The 23,136-nt window shown below is 37.5% G+C and overlaps 1 non-coding gene across 1 annotated transcript; it reads right to left on the reverse strand.

The window, feature by feature from the left end:
* Positions 1 to 20,193: 20,193 nt before the first annotated feature.
* Positions 20,194 to 20,301, reverse strand: LOC141694291 (small nucleolar RNA R71). Its single transcript, XR_012563611.1, has one exon. It is a non-coding gene; the product is annotated as a small nucleolar RNA R71 (small nucleolar RNA).
* Between the last annotated feature and the right edge of the window lie 2,835 nt (positions 20,302 to 23,136).

Below are 23,136 nucleotides of genomic sequence, written 5' to 3' on the forward strand. Positions count from 1 at the left end.
CTAGTAAGGAAGACAACAAAGTGGTTCTAACTGGAGTTAGAAAAGGAAATGTGTACTTAGCTGACTTCAACTCTACAGATGCAGAATCTATTACTTGTCTCTTCAGCAAAGCAAGTTCAGTTGAGAGTTGGCTATGGCACAAGAAGCTATCCCATTTGAATTTCAAAACAATGAATGATCTAGTCAAAAAGGACTTAGTAAGAGGAATTCCTCTTGTTGAATTCTCAAGGGATGGTCTGTGTGATGCTTGTCAGAAAGGCAAACAAAGGAAAGCATCATTTCAGAAGAAGCTTGAAACAACAATTGATGAACCATTACAGCTGCTACATATGGATTTGTTTGGACCAGTCAATGTATTGTCAATAGCAAGAAAAAGATATTGCTTAGTGATTGTAGATGATTTCTCTAAGTTCTCATGGGTCTGTTTTCTTGGATCAAAGGATGAAGCAAGTGAAATCATTATCAATCACATCAGGCAAGTCAACAATCATCCTGACTTGAAGGTTAGAAATATCAGGAGTGACAATGGAACTGAGTTCAAGAATTTGACATTAAGGCTGTTCTGTGAAGAAAATGGAATCATGCATGAGTTCTCAGCTCCAAGAACACCTCAGCAAAATGGGGTTGTTGAAAGAAAGAACAGATCTTTAATTGAAGCTGCCAGAACAATGCTTGAAGAATCAAAGTTACCAACATATTTCTGGGCTGAAGCTGTTAATTGTGCCTGCTTCACTCAGAATATTTCTTTGATCAATCAAGCTAAAGGCATGACTCCTTATCAGTTGTTCAAGAGAAGAAAACCAACTCTAAACTTTCTTCATGTCTTTGGATGTAAATGCTTTATACTGAGGAATCAATCTGACCATAAAGGGAAGTTTGATGCAAAGGCTGATGAAGGAATATTTGTTGGTTATTCAGCTGGAAAATCTTATAGGGTCTACAATCTAAGAACCAACATTGTTATGGAATCTGTGCATGTTGTGTTTGATGATAAAAAGATTGATGGACTAACAGATGAGGGACATAATGAGAGACTCAAATTTGACAATATTGAGATATATTGTGATGATAGTGAAGAGGAGACTGATGGAGATGACACTTCAAAAGGGATTCAAAACATGCCCCTGGATAATGCACAAAATACTGCATCCATTGATAGAAGCAATGCAGTATCCGTTGAAAGACATAGTGCATCATCCGTTGAAGTACAAAATGAAGCATCCGTTGATCATAGTTCATCAACGGATAATCGATTTACATCATCAGTTGATAGAACTCCAAGTTCCCTGCAAAGGACCAACAACTCAGGGGGAGTTTCAACTAGTCAACACTCTGTCTCACATCATGACAATACTGAGGCCACCTCATCTAGAGCACATCTTCCACCACAAAGGAAATGGACCAAGAATCATCCCTTTGAACTGATCATTGGTGATGCATCATCTAAAGTGCAAACAAGAAGAGCTACTCAAGATGAATGTCTGTACAGTAGTTTTCTATCTCAGGAGGAACCTAAGAAAGTGGAAGAAGCTCTATTGGATCCAGATTGGATATTAGCTATGCAGGAAGAGCTAAACCAATTTGAGAGAAACCAAGTTTGGAAGCTGGTACCCAAACCAAAGAACAAGAGTCCTATTGACACAAAGTGGGTATTCAGAAACAAGATGGATGAAAATGGCATTATCATAAAGAATAAAGCCAGACTGGTTGCTAAAGGCTATTCTCAGCAAGAGGGAATAGATTTTGATGAAACATATGCTCCTGTTGCAAGACTTGAAGCCATCAGAATATTTCTAGCCCATGCAGCCCATGCCAATTTCAAAGTCTATCAAATGGATGTCAAGAGTGCATTTCTAAATGGGAAATTAGAGGAAGAAGTCTATGTAAGTCAACCTCCAGGATTTGAAGATCCAAATTTTCCAGACTATGTGTATTATCTGTTGAAAGCACTCTATGGACTGAAGCAAGCACCTAGAGCCTGGTATGAAACCTTATCAAAATTTCTTTTGGAGAATCACTTCACTAGAGGTACTGTTGATAAAACTCTCTTCTTTAGGGATGTTAATGGCTCTAGTATACTTGTTCAAATTTATGTAGATGACATAATATTTGGCTCTATAGATGATAAACTTTGCAAAAAGTTTGCTAAGCTAATGCAAAGTAAATATGAAATGAGCCTAATGGGAGAACTAACCTATTTTCTTGGTTTACAAGTTAAACAAGTTAGTGATGGAATTTTCATTAGTCAAACTAAATATATTTATGATCTTTTAAAGAAGTTTGACTTAATGGAATGCTCATCTGCAAAAACTCCCATGGCCACTGCCACCAAACTTGAATTAAATAAGACTGAAAGGTCTGTGGACATTACAAGTTATAGAGGCATGGTTGGTTCACTTTTATATTTAACTGCTAGCAGACCAGATATAATGTTTGCTACATGTCTGTGTGCTAGATTTCAAGCTGATCCTAGGGAGTCTCACTTAATTGCTATCAAGAGAATTTTCAGATATCTCAAGGGTACACCAAATTTAGGAATTTGGTATCCTAGAGAATCTGGCTTTGATCTAATTGGTTATTCAGATGCAGACTATGCAGGTTGCAAAATAGACAGGAAAAGTACAACAGGCTCCTGCCAATTCCTGGGAAACAAGCTTGTATCATGGTTTAGCAAAAAGCAAAATTCAGTCTCTACTTCTACAGCTGAGGCTGAATACATTGCTGCTGGAAGTTGCTGTTCTCAAATGTTATGGATGAGGAATCAACTCCTTGATTATGGACTTCATGTTGATAGAATACCTATCTTTTGTGACAACACAAGTGCCATAGCCATAACAGAGAATCCTGTACAGCACTCAAGGACCAAGCACATTGATATCAAGTACCACTTCATTAGGGAGCATGTCATGAATGGTACAGTGGAACTACATTTTGTTCCAAGTGAACAACAAATTGCTGACATATTTACCAAGCCACTTGATGAATCAACATTCACAAGATTGGTAAGTGAGCTAGGTATGCTTAATTACTCTTAAAATTCATGTCTTCTTTGCAATTTGATGAGAAGCCTGAAATATATTAGTTGCTAGAACAAATTTGACTTTTAACAAAGTTTATTCCATCAACGGATGTTCCCTATCCGTTGAAAGTCAAAATTGCTCTATCAACGGATATTCATTATCCGTTGAAAGACAAGTATATCTCTGGAACTTTTATCCGTCAACGGATAAAGCTGAAGTACCTTTCAACGGATGACAATTTACATTATCCGTTGAAATGTCACATCAGACGTTTGAGGTGTTTCACAGCCGTTGATTCTATTTTCTTAACCGTTGATACCATACATACATCTGTATGTATTGGTTTTAAAGGTAGTTATTAGAATACTTACAGTTTATTCTTAAACGGCTGAAATTCACTAACACCTACTTATTGATTAATCCTTTATTTATTTCTTTTTCTTTGAAAGCATATAAGCCCTTCTGATTGTTCATTATTACTTTACGCTTTCTTAGAATTTCAAGCATTTACCATTTTCTCTCTGCAAAACCTTCAAGTTATTCTCTGCAATTTCTACTCACAACAATGGCACCAGTCGTGAAGATTATGTCTCAATCTGGGTTCATCTACGAGAAGAACAATTTCATAGCTCTGGTAGAAAAGAATGAAGCCCACTCAGATTATCACAAAATGATGGACTTCATCAAAAACTGTAAACTTAGCTATGCAATGCTGGAAGCCCCAACGATTTTCTGTGAAGTAGTTGAGGAGATTTGGACAACTGCTGAGTTCAACTCCATGGATATGACTATCTCCTTCACTCTCAAAGGTAAAAATCACTGTATTAACTGTGATGACTTACAAGCATGTTTTAAATTACCTGAGAACAATGCCATGACACCACACACTGATAGTGATGTATCCAGCATGTTAGATTCCATAGGTTACTCTCTTAACTCTGCTAATTTAGGGGGTATTAGACGAAAAGGCCTTAGGAAAGAATGGAGTTTTCTTGGGGATGCCTTCATAAAGGTTTTCTCTGGGAAAATTAGTAATTTTGATGCCATAACTTCATCTCTTGTTAATATGTTCTATATGCTTGTTTCTGATAGGTACTTCAACTTTAGCAACTATGTGATGCTAGAATTAGGTACTAGATTAGGTAACAAAGCTAATAGACCTAATAACATCTATTATGCTAGATTCTTTATGTTATTGGCTAACCATGTTGCTGAAGGTTTAGTCATAATCAATGAGAATAATAAACTCAAGTGCTGGGCACAAGAGAAAAGAGTTCTTGCAGACTTGAAGAGAATGGATCTAAACAGCAGTGTGCAATTGGTATATTTACCAATCATGAATGCACCCCAGGTAGGTGAGGTAATTGCTTCTACAACTCCTACTTCTTCCAACCCCTCTATTTCTTTATCTTCTAGTGTGGCCATGAAATCTGTGTCAATGCCCCAACAGATTTCTACCAAGGTCACCAAATCTAAACTTTCAAAATCCAAGACAAAGAAAACCACCTCTGTTGTTTCTCAAAAGACAACAGTTGTAACAACAACCATTAACCCTGAGGGAAGTGAACAGGGTGTGAGTGGTGAGGGGAGGGGTGAACATCAAAGAAACCCCCAGGATAAGGAAGGAGAGTTGAGTGCTTCCCAAGCTAGCCAAGCCCCAGTTTCTCAAAAAGCTGTGGTGGTTGAAAAGGTTTCTAGCACATCCCTAGTAGCATCCTCCCAAAAGGATGTTACTATTGAAAAGAGTTCCCAACCAGGAACACAGAACAAAAGAGGGAGGGACACTAAAGCCAAACACTCACCTACAAAAGCTTTTATTAGAAGGAAGAAGGCTAGAACCCAATCTTCTACACAGGGTGCACACACTGCACAGATACATCCATCTGTCTCTGTGCCTTCTCAAACTCAGTTTGATGTGACTCCAATAAATGTGGAGTCACAGCCCCATTCTCTCACAATAACTACACATCAATCACCAAATACTTCTTCACCATCTCTGGATGTGGATATGTTATTCCCATCAATTCCTGATTCTCCCTCTTTACAACTCAGGGAGGAGCCCCACTCAAATACAGGTGATCATCATCTTTTAGATGATTTGTTGGATCACCCGCAAATTCTTTCAGATATAATTGAAGGATCTGTATCAACACATATCAAATCAATCTATACAGATTCAACAATTATATCACTTTCAATTTCATCTTCTTTTCCTTCTTCAACGGATATCACTCATCCGTTGACAAGTGGTTGCTCTTCAACGGATAAGCTTAACAGCAGTTATCCGTTGATAACAACAGTTTCAACTTCAACGGATATTCCACATCCGTTGATAGTCTCTACACAAATAACTGAAATGATTCCAAGTGTAGAAGACATGAATACTGTGCAATCACTTTTAGGATTGAGGGCAGGGAGTGAAAATTTGAGTGAGAGGCTGGGTTGCTCCCAGGCAAAAGGAGAGATTGAGAGCACAAAAATGCATGCTATTTCTTCCAGCATGGCAAAAGTCAGTGAGTGGAGTACCACCTTAGAAGGTGAAGGTGAGGGAGTGAGATGTGTGAGCCAGGGGGAGCCCCTGATGCAAGAACATAGAGAAAAAGAGAGAAAAGCAGGTACAGTTGATACAAGGGTGGAACCAGCCATTGCTCATGAGTCAATGATTGTGGATGATGCTGAAAAGGAAAGACAATTTCAGCAACATTACAAAGCTGTAATTGATAACATTTCCTTGGATGCTGACACTTTTACTCATCCTGTGACAGCCTATCAACTGTTGGCTGCTCAGGGCAATGAGGAGGCAGAGAGGACACTACATCTAGTGCACTCAACAGAATCTCTTCAAAGGGATAAAGCTGCTATTAACAGGATGCCTTCTACAGCTGGTGAGCCATCTGAGGAATTTGGAGTAAATTCTGATGATGATGACTCTATTTCTTCTGATGGAAGCATGAACATAGGGGGAGATGAAGACCCTAGTTCCATTCCTAATCTACCTGAATGGGCCTTGACTAAGGAGCATAGAACAGGTGAATTCAATGTCCACTTGGTCAAACAAATCATCACTATTCAACAGGCCATTCAGAACACTTCAAATGCAAATATCAAGGCTATCCTCCAAGCTCACCTGGACTCTCATGAAGTTGCAGAAAGTAAAGCAAGATATGAGTCTAGATGATCTCAGGAAAGATATTGCTGACTTGAAATCCTTCACTTCAGAAAAATTGGATTCAGTCATGCCCTATGGTACTTTGCAGGACTTGGTTTCGAGATTGAAAAAGGAATCAGTTACTGAACAAAGGCTGGCCAAGTTGGAAGACAGAGTTCAAGGAATTGAAGATTCTGTGGCCACCCTTCTTCTCAACCAACAATCTCAAACCAATCTCCTAATGCAGCTGGCAAAAGCACAAGGCTTGACCCCTCTCCTTGATGATAACAAAAAGGGGGAGAATAAAAGGGAAGGGGAAGGAGAGCCCTCTACAAAGATTCAGATATCTAAAGTGCTAGTTCCTGCCATCACTACCTCTCCAATCATTCAAATCAAGGGAAAACCTGATGGAATTGATTTGATTCAGCTAGCAGCAGCTGAAATACAAATGAAAGAACAATGGAGGAGAATTGATGAAAGGTTGCAATTGGTGTTTGGTTCTACACAAAATAAATCAACATCTGTGAAATTTAGCACAAAGATTGAACCAATCAACATGGAGCTCAAGCCAGTAGGGAGAAATAAGGTTGGAGAGACTTCTTTCAAGAATTTAAAACCTATGGTTCTAAAGCCTAACACTAGATCCAGTATGGACTCCACAAAGAATCCCCTAGACTTTGCTCAGATGCAGGAAGTAGACTTTCCTCTTCCAAAACCTGATGGAGACAAAGTTCTAAGTGCAAGCATCATAAAGAAGAAGGAGACCAAGGACAAGGGTGAGAGAATGGACATGGCCTTTATCTATAGAGAGGGAAAGAGTATCTGTGTGATGCAAGGACATCCCAAATTTCTAAAGGCCAAAAGGGAAGAAACCAGAAGGTTGAAGAAAGAAGCTGTAAAACTCAAGGCTGACAAAAGAGCACAAGCAAAGCTTGAAAAACAGCTAAAGTCAAGCCAAGTTGAAGAAATGAAAGGAATTGAAGTCAGGGGTGAAGAAAAGATTGCTAACTTAGATGAGGTTCTTGGGAGCATATTTGGTGAAAATATGGAAGAAAGAGAGGAATGGCAGAAGGGAAACAGAAGAAAGGCCAAGGCACACAGAAGGAGTGAAGATAACCCTGAAGATACCAAATCTATATCTAAACCACTACCTTCCATACCTAAACCTTTTGTTGCTGATCCCTCTATAAATATCCATGGTGAACCAATCATTCCAAAAGAGGAACCTATTGATTGGGACAACATCACATTGCCTACCTTTTTAACCACTCTACCACTACCAAAGAAACAGAAAAGAAAATCTAAATCTACACCTCCCCTAACCTCTAAGAAATTCACTCAAAAACAAAAACCTAACCCTAAGCCACCCATTTCTAAAGATGATTATGTTCACATCTGTGACATAAAAGAAGCTTCAGACATTAATCTCTATCTGGATGAGCTGGAGGAAGTAAGGGGAATAGCTGCCTACAGACAGCTACCAGAGAGATTGGTTTTCAGATATAAGGGAGCTGGGGAAAGAACATGGCCTCTCTACAGGATTCTAAATGAAGGCTACTCTACCTTGATCAGAGTCTTTTCAGCCATCAAAAAGGATTCTGGCTTTACCAGAACAGCCAAGACTGAAATTCTCAACAAGATTGCCAACATAAGGAAGACTTGGAGGGAACCAAATGCTTTGCCCAGAACCTTACTCATACAAGAAAGGGGAACTAAAATTCACAAATCACCTCATTGGTTGATGGAATTTAGAGATGACAAAGGAGTCAGAAGATTTTTCAGACTTGAAGACCAACTCAAGATTGCCAGCAATGAAACTCTCAAAGAAATGCAATCTAAGTTGGATATCAGTGATGAAGATGAAGCTGAATTCTTCAGAAAACTCCAACTCCAATTTGAGGAAAATGACAAAGGGCTAGGAAAGAAAACCAGGGAACAAAGAAGAAAATAATGATTTGCTCAGGCTAGAGGAGCACCCTTGGAAATACTGTAAATCTTCAATTACCTCCTAGTACATACACTTTTGCAGCACTTTTATATTTCTACTTAGTTTCAATTCAAATATTTGTTAAGTGTTTTGTTATCATCAAGTTAACCCTGAATTTATGCCTACAATTCTTATAGACATAAATAGGGGGAGATTGTTAGGAATATATGTGCATTAGTTTGATGATATGTTTAACAAAATACTTAAGTAGAAATTTAGTGTCAGTAGCCTCAACGGATAAGACCACTTTGGCTATCCGTTGATGGTGTAGCTTTACTTAGAAATAAGTCTAGTATTGTAGCATATTTCAGTCTCTGTATTTAAAATGTAATTCTTAGAAGTTGAGAGAAACTATAAGTCATGTTGACTACTAGATGATATGCAGATAGGAAGGCCAATTGTAAATATTTCATGCCTTGTAATTTTGTATAAATGAAGTGGTATCAACGGATGACTTAAAGACCTTCAACGGATGAGAAGCTAAGCTTCAACGGATGTCTCTAAAGCTTCAACGGATAACATCCTTCAACGGATGAGAGCATCAACGGATAAATGCATCAACGGATGAAAGCTTCAACGGATAACATCCTTCAACGGATGAAGTCATTAACGGATGAAAGCTTCAACGGATGTTCTGCTAATTAGCCGTTGATAAGTGGTAGTTGTACCTACAGACAGAGGCACATGGGTTGACAGAGAAAACTGAGATGTGGTAGCCGAATTTCAGGATCAACAGAAAAAGCATCCGTTCTTCTTTAGTACAAAGATGCAATAGTCAACAAAGTACTGGAGTGAACAGGAAAAGAAGCAAGTGAAGAACTTATTTTACTATTGTAATTTTATATTGTTTTTCACTTGTACACTTGGTAATATATAAACCAAGAAGAAGCTAGTAATTAGACAGAGATTTTCCAGAGCTGTTAAGAAATATCTTGAGAGAAAATTCATCTAGTTTGTACTAGGATGTAGCTGTGATCAACATTGTTGAACACAGATTTTCTAATACACCATCTCTGGTGGAACAACAAATCCACCAGAAAAGTTTTTAAAGTTTGTTGTGTTCTTTACATTTTGTGTTTGAATATATATCTGTCTGCATTAGCTCAAAGCAATTCATACACTTGTTCATCTAGAACACACTGCTTTAATAAACTTCTCAAAACCTGAAAAAGTTTTGAGATTTACATTCAACCCCCCTTCTGTAAATCTCATTGTTAGTCCTCTAGGAATAACAGTAACACTAAACCATAGTCCATTAGCTGATTTCTAATCCAAAGCACTTGAGCACATCAACTTCCAACAGCTATGTATTCAGCCTCAGCTGTGGAAGCTGACACAGATTGTTATTTCTTGCTATATCAGGATACAAGCCTTTGTCCAAGAAACTGACAGCTTCCACTAGTACTCTTTCTGTCAACCCTGCATCCAGCAAAATCTGTATATCCAACAACTTCAAAACCTGTTCCCTTAGGATAACATAATCCTAAGTTTGGAGTCCCTTTTAGGTATCTGAAAATTCTCTTCACAGCCATCAAATGTGATTCTTTTGGATTGCCTTGAAATCTTGCACACACACATGTTGCAAATATAATGTATGGTCTACTAGCAGTTAAGTACAACAAAGATCCAATCATTCCTCTATACCCTGAAATGTCTAAACTTTTTCCTTTATTATCTTCATCCAACTTAGTAGTTGTAGACATAGGTGTAGATGCAGGTGAACAATCAACCATACCAAACTTCTTCAATAAATCCTTGACATACTTAGTTTAGCTAGATGAAAATCCCATCACTTCTTTGACTAACTTGAAGTCCAAGAAAGTAACTAAGTTCTCCCATCAGACTCATTTCATATTCACTCTGCATAAGGTTTGAGAATCTTTGACATAACTTTTCATTAGTAGAACCAAAAATGATATCATCCACATATATCTGGACTAGGATCATATCATCACCATGCTGCTTGTAGAAGAGAATCTTGTCAATTGTACCTCTAGTGAACCCATGTTTAAGCAAGAATTCTGCCAGTGTGTCATACCAATCTCTAGGTGCTTGTTTTAGTCCACAGAGAGCCTTGAGTAGCTTGTACACAAAATCTGGAAATTTTGGATCTTCAAAGCCAGGTGACTGTTGTACATAAAATTCTTCTTCCAACTCACCATTAAGGAATGCACTCTTCATATCCATTTGATATACCTTGAAATTTAAATGTGCAATAAATGCAAGAAACGTCCTTATTGCTTCAAGTCTTGCAACTGGAGCAAAGGTTTCATCATAGTCAATTCCTTCCTCCTATGAATATCCTTTTGTAACCAACCTTGCTTTATTTTTTGTGACAATTTTATTTTCATCCATTTTATTCCTGAATACCCACTTTGTTATAATTATACTTTTGTTCTTTGGTGCAGGAACCAACTCCCAAACTTTATTTCTTTCAAACTGATTTAGCTCCTCTTGCATAGTAGATATCCAATCAGGATCAAGTAGAGCTTCCTCAGTTTTCTTAGGCTCAACTTGTGAAAGAAAATATGCATGTAGGCATTCATTTGTAGTTACACTTCTAGTCCTTACTCCAATAGTTGGGTCACCAATAATTGTTTCTCTTGTGTGACTTTTATCCCATTTCCTGGTGTGAGTTTGTTGACTTGAGTATTCTGCATTTTTTTCACCCCTGGCATGACTTGCAGAACTTTCTTCTCTTTCTCCCCCTGAGTTTGTGCTATCAAATTCAGGTATTTGAGATGAGCTTCCATTCTCATGATTCACTTGTTCAGTTGACTCTTCATCTATTCTGTGATTTGTATTAACTTCAGCTTCATCCTCAGAATCACTATCAATGTTGAGATTTTCAAATTTCAGGGCCTCAGCTTCATTTTCATCAAGGCATTCAAATACTGGACACTTGTCACCATCAAAATTTACATATGTGCTTTCCATAATTTTCTTTTGTTCAAGCACTTAGACTTTGTAGGCAGTTCTCTCCAATGAATATCCCAGAAAAATTGCTTCAAAAACTTTAGAGTCAAATTTTCCCACATATTCAGAGTTGTCTTTCAAAACACAACACTTGCTTCCAAACACATGAAGATGCTTCACAGTAGATTTTCTTTTAGATAAGATTGAGTAGGGTGATTTTCCAAGATTCTTTTTTAATGAGATATCTGTTTTGAGTATAGCATGTAGAGTGTTCACAGTTTCTTCCCAAAAACTTGTTAGAACTTAGGCATCTTGTAGCATTATTCCAGCAACCTCCACTAATGTTCTATTTTTCCTTTCAATAACACCATTTTATTGAGGTATCCTAGCTGTTGAGAATTTTTGAACAATGCCTTTGTCTTTATAGAATTCGGTTAAAATTGTATTTCTGAATTCGGTGCCATTGTCACTCCTCAATCTTTTCACACAATTCTAATCTTCAGCCTGCTTCTTAATCTTCTTGATGTGTAGAGTTTCATCTTTAGAGTGCATAAATTCTACCCATCTGTATCTTGAGTAGTCATCCACCATTACAAGTGCATATTTTTTTCTTGAAATTGATAAGACATTAACTGGTCCAAATAAGTCCATGTAAATAAGTTACAAAGATGCACTTATAGAATTCACAGTTTTACTCATGTGACTTGATCTCTTCATTTTTTTCCTTTTTGACAAGCCTCGCATACCTCATTCTGAGCAAACTCCAGATTTGGCATATCTCTCACTAACTCATTTTTGACTAGAGTGTTGATTGCTTTAAAATTCAAGTGAGAGAGCTTTTTATGCCACAACTTGCTTTGTTCTTCAGATGCCTTAGTGTAGAAGTAACAAATTTCATTCTCATTTGATGAGTTCAGGTCTGCAATAAATAAGCTTCCTTTTCTTACTCATTTCAAAGCAATTTCATTAGTCTTTTTGCTGATGATTAACCATTTTCCTTTGTCAAATTTGACATTGAATCCTTTATCTATGAACTGACTAACACTTAGGAGATTTACTTCGAAACCAGCAACCAATGCTACATCTTCTATGACAATATTTCCAGAAATCAATTTGCCACATCCCATTGTGAAACCTTTGTTGTTGTCTCCAAAAGTCACTAATGGGTCATCCATCTCCTCAAACTGTGATAGCAGGGCCATATCACCTGTCATATGTCTTGAGCATCCACTGTCTATGATCCATATGACTTTCTTCATTTTTCCCTGCACACAATAAGGATTAAGTGTTTTTAGCTACCCAAGAAGTACTGAGTACTTTCTTCTTGTTAACAGAATGTGTAGAATTAGAATGAGTTGATTCAGAAAGAATGGTGTTCATTGCTTTATTTGCATGTTCCTTATTTGTTGCAGACCCAATGTTGATTTCCTTGAGGTGTACTCTCATCTTATGGTAACTTGTCATTACTTTCATGTTACAAGGAATGCAATCAAACTTATCATAGAAGGAATAGGGATCTTTAGTCTTTGCTTCACCATACTTGCATGCTCCCAATCTTGGCTCACTAACAGCCTTTTTACAAAGGTGAGTTAGATGGTTTGTAGAGCCACATTTATGCATTGTTTTCTAGGAGCATCAACAACAAATGCAAAGTTATTGCTTTTGTTTATCCCAATTTTCCATTTCTGTTTTTCTTTTTCTTTCTTGCATGTTCAGTTTTACCCTCCTTGATTGGCTTCTTGGGAGTTTGATCAACCATGGGCTTCTTCTCAGCATTAGAAGTTAGAGTTGTTTTCATACATATCTTTTTATTGTCCTCATCAACAATTTCTTTCTTTATGATCAACTCTTCTTCACTAAAATTTACTTCACATACTTTGAACATAGGTGAACCAACCTTTCTTAGCATAGCTGGGACATCTTCACTAGAAGTTGCTTTTCCTTTATCACCTTCAACTTTATTATCGATGTTCAATGTATCATAATCCAAGACAATAGCTATGTTAGCACATGGCTTGTTCTTCTCATGGTACTGACCAACTAACTGAGATGCATTTTTGAATGATTTCAGTTTCACTTCATTCTTCTTTAGCTTTTCCCTCAACACAACTTCTATCTCAGTAACACACTTCAGCATGTTCTTTAGATATTCATTTTCTTGCTTGACTATCTCAAGCTCCACAAGCAGTAGATCAAAATTTTGTTTTTCACTTTCAAGCTTCTCATTAGATTTTGACAACCTACGGACCTCCTTAGTAACTGCTACCATGCTGGTATGGATGTGGAACATTTTTATGCTCATCTTTTCAACAGTTTCCTTATATTGACTTTCATTTAAATCAATGATGGTAAGAGTTGGTATCTTTATTTTTGATGAGGATGACTTTCCTTGCTCCAAGGCCATAAGTTCATAATTTCCTACTTCCTCATCTTCATCATTTTCAGAATCATCCCAACTCTTTTCTTTTGCAATATAAGCTTTACCATGTTGCTTTCTTAGAAGATCCTCATATTTTGCCTCCAATTCAAGATAATCCTTTTCCTTTTTCACTTTCTTTGGCTTCCTACATTCTGTAGCAAAATGGCCCAGTTCATCACAATTGAAGCACCTGATCTTTGACCTATCAACTTATTTTATTTTATAACCATTTTTGCTTCCAGAATTATACTGTGTTTTTCCTTTCCATCGGTTGTCCTTGTTGGATGTTTGTCCCTTATTTTTGTAGAACTTTGGCTTCTTTACTCTAATATTAGAGAATTTTCTTGCTAAGTAAGCCATGGACTGATCTGACTCATCCAGTTCATCTAAGGTATAAACTCCATCCTCTTCAAGTTCAAGAATAACTTGCTTATGTGATTCCTTGTTCTTTTGCTAATTGCTTGAGACAACTGAATTTGGATTTCCTGTTCATCATCAGATGAATGGATGTCATTAACCACTAGAGCACTTGATCCATCAACAATGTGCCCTTGACCATCTCTTAAAGATTTTTTTTGAATCATTTCCAGTTCATATATTTTCAAGATACCATATAAAACTTCCAGTGTCATTCTGCTCAAGTCTCTCCATTCTCTTATAGCTGAGATCTTCTGTTCTAAATGGTCAGGAAGGGTGAGCAAAAACTTCAAGTGAACCTCCTCAACCTCATAGTATTTATCATAGAGCTGCAAGTCATTAATCAACTTATTGAATCTTTCAGAAACATCAGTTATACTATTTTTAGGTTTAGCCATGAAACCCTCGTACCGAGATACCAAAATTCGCCTTTGGTTTGACCTAACTTCCTCTATTCCTTCACACAGAATTTCTATCTTTTCCCAAATTTGTTTGGCTGTGTCATGGTTAATAATGTTATTATACATTACATTGTTAAGTGACTCTATTAAAATTAGCTGCAAGCCACTATCCAAAGAGACTTTCTCCTTTTCAGGTTCAATATATTGTGAAGGATCTTTAGGAGCATAATGAGCTGGAATGGCCATGTCTCCATCTGTAGATTCTTCAACTCTTTCGATGGGGGTGAAAGGGCCATTCTTGAGAATCTGAACATATAATGGATTGACCATCTTTATAAACAACAACATTTTCTTTTTACATAATGTGTAGTTAGATCTGTCAAAGGCGGGAATCTTAATACTGCTAATCTTCTGTGTATTCATTCTTCCAAGATTTTAATCTATTTGCTTTCAGATTTTGCTCTGATACCACTTGTTAGGTAATGAATACAACAGAGGGGGGTGAATGTGTTTTGGTTATTTTTAAAGCTTTTTGAATGTTTCTTCACTGGTGAGCAAAGTAGATAAGAAATGTAGAAATATTATGTTAACTGAAAATAAACAGTGCATACAATATTTCAAAACTCACTTAATTTTGTATTAAAATCAAGCTAGTGTTTTGCTACAAATTATGGGTTCTTTGTAAGTAAAGTACTCAACTTCTTTCTTGAGAGAGTTACAAGAAATTTTAGATATATTTTATTACAATTAAAAACAAAAAAATAGTGTTTACTTTATAGATTAGTAAACACAGGTTTACACAGTATGCAATAGATTGTACTAAACCCTACTTTAAGTTAACTCTAAAGCTTTCCATTTCTGGCTTAGTGTATCTTTACAAATCCTGTGAATCTGTGACTTACCTTTGTCAGTTAATCTTGGCCTTTGATCTTGTACTCTTCAAACTGCTTTGTAGACTTTTCAATCTAATTGATTAGATCATTTTTTGATTGATAATCTTGGATATTTAACTTGTCTGCATTCTGTACTTGAGCTTCATATCGAGATCTCCAGTTTGATCTATAGAGAACTGACACCTCGATAAGTATAATGGATTATCGAGATCTCTTAGTTCTCTATAAGTGTTTTGACTTGTCGAGGTCTATGAGTTCTCGAGGTAACTTGACTTGTCGAGGTCTCTCAGTTCTCGAGGTAACTTTGACTTGTCGAGGTGTCTAAGTTCTCGACGTAACTTTGACTTGTCGAGGTCTCTAAGTTCTCGAGGTAACTTTGACTTGTCGAGTTCTCCAAAACTCTGCATGTAGAAATGACTTGTCGATATCTCTGAGATCTCTATGGGCATATTGACTTATCGATATCTCTAAGTCTCTAATGAAATATTTTACTTATCGATATCTCAAATCTTCATGTATTCATTTGAACTTGTCGATACCTCTGAGTTCTCTATATGCAAAGTGACTTTTAAATATCTTTATATCTTCATTTGACTTGTTGATATCTATAGGGACTTCTCGATAGGCCAATTTGGACTTCTCTATAAGTCATTCTAGAGTTCTCGAATGACTTCTCTATATGACTTGATCTGTGACTTGTAGATATCTTGACTTAGAATATTTTTCCAAAAATAGATTTATTCAACTCCAAGCTTCTTCACAATTTCTCTGAGGCATGATCTTCTTGATCTTCTTCAAGAGTTTATTCTTAGCCTTGAGACTGTTTACAAAAAATACTCCAGTCTAATCTTTGACAATTTACAGACTCGTGTAGTACAGTACAAAATACAAATTTAGTAGATTGTCATACAACTAATTCTTAGTGTTGTCCATTTGACTTAGTCTTGTTATAGTACAGGCATGTCTTGCACAACAATACATGAATGTCTTGCACAACAATCTCCCCCAATTTGTGAGAAGATTGCTAATCACAAATTCATGCATGATAATAAGACTAACCCCAAGCTAAAATCAAATACAACAATTTGACATATTGAATAATAATTACATTATTTATACATTGTTCAATTACATTAGTTTAAAATTATAAACATCAGGTGAATTTCTCATAACCAGATTCTTTCCTAATGATGTCCTTAAGATTTACTAGCACTTGAAGTTCTTCAATAACTTATATCCCTCTTAAGGCTTCCACCAGTTTGAGACATTTTTCTAATGAGCATTTGTTGAGATAATTAACCCTGAACCTTGAAAATCTACCAACTTGAATGTTCAGAAAATGTCCATCTTTTGAAATTTCTACTCAATCCCCTTGCCTTGAGTTTGTTTGATCTTTGTTCAAAAGTTTCAATCTCCTTGGCATATTGCCTCTCCCTTTCTTCCCTCTCGGCCTTTATCCTTGCATGCCTTTCATCCCTTTCTCTCAGCCTTTCAGACATCACAGCCTTCCATATTCTTGTACTAGTATCTTTATCCTTCATAAAGCTTATCACTCTCTTCAATTCTCTGGTTGAAAATGTTTCAGTTACTTCTCTGCTTAGAAAAATGAAGGAGTCATCCAAGTAATAGATTATGACTTCTCTTAGAGAGACAACCCAAACTTTGACTATCTCCTCAGCTAGTTATTGGTGATAGTCATTATCTGTTATGCTCCCAGTTATAGGTAGAAAATCAGCTTGATTGAAGCAGTCCCAGATAGCACCAGCATTAGCTTGAATTTTTTCCCAACAGTTTTGAAGTGAGTCTTGATTGGAGGCTTGAATGAAGGTAGGTTTGAAAATTTCTTTAAGGAGACTTGGTTGGATGTGATTGGTATTTTGAATAAGGAATTTGCAGTTTGTTTATAAAGGTATTTGGTCTTTGAGGTTTGAGTTTGTTGAGTGTTTGACTGGCTAGGTTTGAGGGTTTGATTTAGAGTGATTTGGATTTCTTAGACTTTCTGCTGTTTTGTTCCTTCCTCTCTATCCTTCTTTCTTTTCTTGTTATCATCTTTCCCTTTCTTTTCTTCATTTTCTTTCTTCTTCTCAACCACCTTGCTACCAGCTGCTTTGCTAGACTGAATGGATTTGAGCCAGAAAGTTTTTCCTTTCATCTTTCTTTTTCTTATCATCATCCAAGTCATCTCTAATGTTGATTTGAGTTTTGGGCAACATGGTTTCAATATTTCTCAAATATTTACCCAAAATCTTAATCATCTCTACATCTTCAATACTCTTGTTCTTCTTATGCTTCAACTCGGATTCCATTGTCATCATCAATCTTAAGTTTCCCATAACATAATATTTAGGAATCATGAACTGTTTACATTTTCTGGTTGTAGAGCAGATGTAGGCCACCCCTTACTTGGTTGAAGATAGGCTTCAGGAAATACAATAATTTGTGCCTTTTTAAGCTCTCCAAGTAGTTGAGCGTCATCTGGATTCACCCTGTTGACTTTATCAATGATGACATCCAGCTCAGATGCTCTCTTGGATTGAAGATTTATTAGAGAGACCTGCGTACACCTTTCTACTCCACAGTAATTGACATTGGCCACAATCCTTTTTTCTCTGAAATTGCCATTTGTCACTAGCACCACTCTCAGAAAGTTTATGTTTTTAACCAAAGCCCTTTTATATGTGATATAGTTTTTATTTATAGAAACTCTCAGTGTTGTAAGCAATTCATTGAACTCTTTTTCAAGGCAAGGTCCTTCTGCAGCCAACTGTAGTCTGTCTTTACTAACATCATGTTTTTCTTGATTGGTTTGGCTTGTGGATTTTGGTTTGGTCACCATCTCCCCCTTAGTCTAGTTAGAAGGCATAGTGATTGAAGGTAGAGGGATCTAGGATCTTACAGAGTGAGCTGTTTCTGGTATAGGTCCATTTAAAGCTCCCATGATAGCTCCCAAGGATATTGAGTTTTGTATTTGGAGATGCTTATGGGAGTCTACCAGGGACTTAATGTCTTGTTGTTGTGATTGAACCAGAGTGGTGAGAGCACTTGATAAGTGGATTTTATATCTACTTGGAACACTTCATTACATGCTTAAGTTGGTATTGTGGACTCAAGTCGTTGGTATTTTTGATGTATTTTTGCGTTATTACAACGCAGGCATTAGTTGGATGAAGAAAGAAGCTTTTCATTGAAATATGCTGAAAAGAGATCAGAATTGGAAGCGTAAACCATTCTCAAGTTGTAGATAATCTCATTAGCTTCACGTGAGCAGTTGAATCGCCTAATTCTGACGAGTAGAAATAAAGATATGGCCAAAAGAAGAGTCAGCAGAAAAATCCAGAAAGCGAGCGCGGCCAACCCGAAACCAGCGCGCCCGCGCCGCATTTCTGCCAAATTCAGCGCGGCCGCCCCGCCCAGGTTTTTGCCCCAGAATCCTGATTTTAGTATAAATTGAAAATGTTGAGAGTCCTGGTCATCCTGGAGCCTATATACCAATAAAAAGATGTTTTTAACGCCAAAGAGCGAGGGGAGAAAAATAAGAAGACCTAGAGAGCACGAGAAGGCTACGGAGAAGAAGACTTTTATTTTCTTTAATATAGTTGATACTTGGATGCTTATTTCGATTTGTCTTTGAACCCTAGTACTCTTATATTGTTTTATATCATGCTTTCATTGGAACCCATGGTGACGATGAGTTCGGTTTCGAACTAATCATTATCTTGAGGTTCAAACAGATTTACTTATGGATTTCTATAATTAATTATTTTCAATATCTTGGTGTGTGGTGATTGATTGATATCCTAGTATTCATTGTGCTTATTCGTCTTTTGTACGTAGCTAACATATAAGATAGCTTGTTAATCTCTATTGAAGTGACAGTGAATATATAGGTTTAGAACTTTCCATGCTAGCATAGGTTCATGTATAATTGTTATGCATTTCTCGTAGGTAATTTTAACTATCTTACTTGCCCTATATAATCATGATCGATAAGTTTTTCTAAACCTTTATGTTGTCAAATTCTATAGACATATAGGGCCTCCACATAATTGGTGTCTATTCAGCTTCTATCTTTTTTGTGGATGTCTGGTAGTAGGGTATTCGTACAACGAAAGTTGGCATTTACTAGTTTCGTGTTATCTGATTAGTTGTCATCACCATTGCATGCTAAGGTTAAGAACAATGACTTTGAATGAAATATTTAATGAAGTTGGAACCCCATATTTGTCTCATATAAGTAATTCAACCTCAATTCTCTTAGTTAATTCTATTTAATATAATCTCTGGTTTAATCAAAACCCAGTTTGTTATTTGTCTTAGGATTGAGCGATAACCATACATTATTGTATAGGTGCATAAATTGAACTTAACCTAAACCATTCTATGTGGGAACAAATCTGATTTATATCTTATACTACTTGCGAATGCGTATACTTGCGTGAATTTTAGCGCGTGTTTTCGCCCTAACAAATTTTTGGCGCCGCTGCCGGGGACTCGATATTAATTTTTAGCTTATGTACTTGTCATCAGTGGTCGTTAAAATTCACTGACTCGGATTCTTTTACTTTCACGGTTTATTTGTTTGTGTTTCAGGTACTCATTACAATGGGAGATCCAGCAACACCAACGAAAGCGTTGATGGATTTTTCTCAACCCAAGATCAATGACATTCAATCTAGCATTGTCAGGCCAGCGATCGCAGCTAATACCTTTGAGATCAAGCCTGGCATAATTCAGATGATGCAGAACTCAGTTCAGTTTGGGGGTGCTCCAACGGAAGATCCCAATACGCACATTAGGGATTTCATAGAGATCTGTGACACCTTCAGGTTCAATGGTGTTTCTGAAGATGCTATAAAGCTGAGGCTTTTCCCATTCTCTCTGAGGGATAAAGCTAAGTGCTGGTTATGTTCTCTACCAGCAGGTTCTATCACCACTTGGGAGGATCTTGCTCAGAAGTTTCTTACTAAATTCTTCCCTATGGAAAAGACAGCTGCAATCAGAAACGCTCTTACTAAATTTTCATAGCAATCGGGAGAATCTCTTTGTGAAGCTTGGGGGGGGCTACAAGGAGATGCTTAGGAAGTATCCTCATCATGGAATGCCTGATTGGATGATCAGCAATTGCTTCTATAACGGGTTGAGAGCACAGTCAAGACCCATGCTCGACGCAGCATCCCGTGTCGCATTATGGGCAAAGAGCTATGAGGAAGCTTATGATCTGATTGAACTGATGGCTGCTAATGAATATCAGTACCCAACCCAAAGATTGCCACATGGCAAGGTAGCAGGAGTTCTTGAAGTGGATACAACTATGACTATCACTGCTCACCTAAAAGCGTTGTCTATAAAGATCGATTCTCTGGCTAACTATGGTGTTAATCAGATAACCAGTGTTTGTGAACTGTGTGCAGGTTCTCATGCGACGGAGTAATGCGCTATATCTAGTGAATTAGATCAGTTATTGTGAGCAACTTTCAGAGATCGCAGCAACCAGTTCCAGCCACTTATCATCCTGACAACTGGAATCATCCTAACTTCAGCTAGAGCAACAATCAGAATGCGATGCAACAGCCGTTCCAGCAGTTTGGAAGCAAGCAATTCAATCATCCTGGTTTTCAGCAACAATTTGCACCAAGACAACAACTCCAACTTCAACAACAAACTCATGGAGGTGCAAGTCAATATTCGAATGAGAAATCTAAATTGGAGGAGTTGAGGCTTATGTGCAAAAACCAGGCTCTTATATGCAAAAGCCAGGCTATTTCTATCAAGACTCTGGAGGACCAAATAGGGAAAATTGCTAATACCTTGTTGAATCGACCACTAGAAACGCTTCCTAGTGATACATAAGCCAATCCAGGAAAGAGGAAAGTTGAAGAATAGGTGAACGCCATCACCTTGAGGTCTGGAAAGGTCACAAGCCCCCAAATTTAGCAAGACGAAGAGCCTGAAAAATCTCAAGTTTCAGAAAATGCAGTTGTGGCTGAAAAGGTGGTGTAGAAGGATGCCGAGGTGGAATCAACAAAGAAAACTGTGGAACACACTACTCCCGAGGGTAATACAGGGGGGAAATAGGTCTATCCTCCACCTCCTTTGTCTAAGAGGCTGCAGAAGCAGAAGTTGGATAAGCAATTTGCTAAGTTTCTGGAGGTGTTCAAGAAACTTCATATCAAAATACCTTTCGTTGAAGCTCTTGAACAGATACCTAGCTATGCGAAGTTTATGAAAGGTATTCTCTCTCGGAAAGTGAAGCTCGATGACTTAGAGACCGTTGCTCTTACGGAGAAATGCAGTGCTATGCTGCAACAGAAGTTGCCTCCGAAGCTTAAAGATCTTGGAAGCTTCACTATTCCTTGCACCATCGAAAACTTATCTTTCGACAAATGTTTATGTAACTTGGGAGCTAGCATCAATCTGATGCCCTTGTCTATCTTCAAGAATCTTGGTCTACTAGATCCGAAACTGACATACATGTCATTGCAACTAGCTGATCGTTCCATCGCTTATCCGCGAGGAATATTGGAGTATGTCTTGGTTAAGATGGATAAACTCACATTCCCTGCTGACTTTGTAATTCTAGACTTTGAGAAAGATAAGAAGATTCCCATTATCTTGGGAAGACCATTCTTGGCTACAGGCTGAACTATGATCGATGTGCAAAAAGGAGAGCTTATGATGAAGGTTCAAGATCAGAAGGTCACTTTTAGTGTGTTCAAGGCAATAAAATTACCCATAGATAAACATCAGTGCTTTAAAGTAGAGTGGGTAGACTCTGTCGTGAATTTGGAGCTTGAGCAATTTCCAAAGTCAGAAACCTTAGAGAGAACCTTAACAGGGGAATTTGATAGTAAAGATGAAGAAGGGACAGAGCAACTGCAGTATTTGAATGCTCCTCCGTGGAAGAGGAAGTTGGAATTGCCATTCGATTCTCTTAGGTTAGTAGAGCTGAAAATTTCTCAGGAGCGTCTCCATCCGTCTATTAAAGATGCCCCCACACTTGAGCTCAACCCACTACAAGATCACTTGAGTTATGCATTCTTAGGTACACCCCATGACAAGGGGTTGAGATATATTTTTGATGATGTAGAGGTGACCGGCCGGTTCCTCCCGTGCTTACAGATGGCAAAACTTGAGATGAGGATTCAAGTTTTTCATTATAAGAAGAAGAAATTTATGAAATGAAATTTGTGAGAACAAAATTGAGTGTTCGCTACTCCCCTTGAGTAAATGAGGGAGTTTCAAATGATGTGCCATCTTTGTGTGTACCAACCAAACTTCTTCTATTACCAACTTGAGAGTGCTCAACTTGGGGTGCAGACTCTTTACATATTGCATTTGGGAGAATGCTTGATTCAATAGAGACACCTGTTGTGAAGATGTCTCTAGAGTCTGTTTGATTCCCTCTATAACAACTGCATCCTTTTGGGAAGATGCAGAGGTGGTTACTTGAGTGGTCAACTCAATTTTCTTTGTCTTTTTTGGCTTTTTAACCAGGTTAGACTCTAGTTGTGTGTGTTTCTCACCACTTTAGAAATTACAGTCAAGGGTGCATTCTTTCTCTTCTTTTTACTCACTCCACCCTGTTGAGAGAATGAAGTGGTTAGTTCCCTAGCTTTTAATGGTAATGAAGAAGTGGTCTCAGTTGTGAAAGGCCCTTGTTGGTGATCCTATGTTTGTACTTCCACAGGTACATGAGCCATAATTGTACTAGGTATGACACTAGCTAGACCTCATGTTAGGCATAGGGTAGGGATATGTTCTAAATCTCTCCAACATAAAGTTAGTAAAATTTAGGCCTACCCTCACCTTATTCTTTGTAATTAGTGAACCAAAATAAAATTTTGGACACTTGCTTATAATTGCCTATTTTAGTTCTATCAATACCATCACTCCAGCATTTGCAGTTGCACTCCTAGTAATCACTCCAACATTTGG

Source organism: Apium graveolens, chromosome 10 (assembly GCF_009905375.1).
Source record: "Apium graveolens cultivar Ventura chromosome 10, ASM990537v1, whole genome shotgun sequence".
Classification (NCBI taxonomy): domain Eukaryota; kingdom Viridiplantae; phylum Streptophyta; class Magnoliopsida; order Apiales; family Apiaceae; genus Apium; species Apium graveolens.